This window comes from Alligator sinensis, unplaced genomic scaffold (assembly GCF_000455745.1).
Source record: "Alligator sinensis unplaced genomic scaffold, ASM45574v1 scaffold166_1, whole genome shotgun sequence".
Taxonomy (NCBI): domain Eukaryota; kingdom Metazoa; phylum Chordata; order Crocodylia; family Alligatoridae; genus Alligator; species Alligator sinensis.
Window position 1 is genome coordinate 1,206,491 of NW_005842098.1, and position 2,147 is coordinate 1,208,637.

General features: G+C 44.4%; 1 long non-coding RNA gene across 1 annotated transcript; it reads right to left on the reverse strand.

The window, feature by feature from the left end:
• Positions 1 to 231: 231 nt before the first annotated feature.
• LOC102380897 lies at positions 232 to 1,811 on the reverse strand. The gene is made up of 3 exons (XR_323907.3): positions 1,751 to 1,811; positions 1,490 to 1,614; positions 232 to 1,411 (listed from the first exon to the last, which is right to left on the reverse strand). It is a non-coding gene; the product is annotated as an uncharacterized LOC102380897 (long non-coding RNA).
• Between the last annotated feature and the right edge of the window lie 336 nt (positions 1,812 to 2,147).

Genomic DNA, 2,147 nt, shown 5'->3' on the forward strand with positions numbered 1-2,147 from the left:
GAAAGCCTGTTGTGTCTTGGATAATACTTGCTATTTGGGTGACAAGAGGTTTTAGGATGGTATTGATTAAATCTGGTATTTCCTCAGTTAGGATTCCATCATTAGATACTTTAGGTCTGCCTGGGTTCCCTTGTTTGTGGATTTTAGGGAGCATGTAAAAAGTCCCTGGGTTGGGTAGTGGAGGGAGGTGGGATCAAGTTCTGTAGTTTTTCTTGTAGTTCAGATAGAAATTATTTGATGGTGGTTTTGAGTTTTACAGTGAAAAGGGGAGTTGGATTTTCCTCTAGTTTTTCGTAGTCAGTGATCAGAAAGTTGTCTGTTGGCTTCTTTTATGTAGTCTTCACAGTTAAGAATAACTATAGCTCCTCCTTTATCTGCTGGTTTTATTAGCATTTGGCGGTTGGATCGTAGAGAGTCTATGGCCCTTCTTTTTGAGAAGGAGCGGTTGTTATGGTAGTGTTTGTGGTTGATTGTTTCATCGTTCATTCTTTCCCAGAAGCAGTCAATATAGCGGTCAAGGTTTGAATTTCATTCACTGTGAGGTGTCCAATCTGATGGGGATTTTTTTTTGTTTTTTGGGGGTTCATCTTTTCCTTGATGTTGTCAAAAGATGAAGTGTTGTTGAAAGTGGATTTGTTTTGGTTGTGGAAATAGTCCTTGAGATGGAGGCATCAGAAAAATTGATTTTTCAGCTTTGGTATGTGTGTGTGTGGAGAGATTTGAGGGTTGACTGGTTCTTTCAGTGTCATTGAGTATGTTATTGGAATGCTGTAAGGTGTTGGTGTTGTGAAGAAATGGATTGGACAAGGCAGAGTATGGAAAGAACAAAATCTGTCTTGGTAAAGAGCCAGGGAGATGGTGGTTGAGGACAAAGAGGTTGGAGTTGGCTGGCAATGAGTTCAGGAGGAGGAGTGAGAAGGAGGAGAGTCTTGAGCAGTCAGCTTGGAGGTGTTGACTTAGAAGTATATCTGGCCAAGAAGACTGAGACTGAAATGAGACACCTCATGAGTGGAGTTTGGGACTATGCTGGAACTGAGGCAAGCCAGGGGCAGGGAAGAGGCAGGACTGAATCAGACCAGCTGAAGAGGTCAAGACTGGGGAGAGAATGGGCAGAAGATTCTGAACACATTGGAACCCGCTCTCCTCCAAAGCCTGGAATAGCAGCCTCAGTTTCTGAGTTTCACCAAACTTCTGCTATAAACATATAGATGAAAGTATTTTTCTTACTGACAAAGTATTTGTCCCATCCCTCTTTAGTTCTGGCCCTTAGAGAGAATGGCAGCTGGCATCAGTATTTGTTCCAGTTGTCAAAAGTCTCTGTCAGGGGTCTAGAGGTTCCAAGCCTGTTGTGGATGTCTCTGTGATGCTGCATGATAGAGTTCCGTTTTCTCTCTTGCAACAAACCTATGAACTTTCACACAAAACAGCTGGTATTATTAAGGTTGCAGAATCAAACACTCAAGTTAGAAAATGCCAGAATTATATTTACCTGTGTAGCCTTAATTTGCCTTCCTTCTGCACATGCTTTATGAGGCAGATTTTAATTAAATGATGAGATACTATTTCCTCCCCCACAGGATTCTTGCCTTGTTCAGTGTGCAGGATGGACCTATTCTAGGAGTAAATCAGAGTTGCAAGGAGAAGGTGATTGTTGTCTATAGAACCCATGTCTGATTTGTAGCAAAGTTGGAAAGGATGAGGGATTGCAAGAAGACAAGAGGGTCCCATAGTTAAGGCAGTTAAACAATACCTTGGGGATCTGGATTCTGTCCCTGTCTCTGCCTCAGAGTTCCTATAAGATATGGATCAAGTCACTACAACCAAAATTTCACATTTGCTTTATTTTCTGGACACCTAATGTCAGGGACTGGGATCTCATCTGTAGGAATGTTGAACACTAACAGCTGCTACTAAAGCCAAAAGGAGATGTGCTTTGAACATATAGAGCACATCCAGGTGAGGCAAGAGGCACATGCAGGAACAAAATAAGGCCCAGCCAGGCAACAGAAGCAGCCCCAGGGCTGGCAGGACCCAGGGGTGTGGTGTGCGGTCTCCGCGCACCGCGCCGGGTCCTGCTGCCATGGGCCCGGCCTTGCCAGGCGGCAGAGGGGCCCTGAGAGTGGCAGGACCCAGCTGGGCCCAGCATG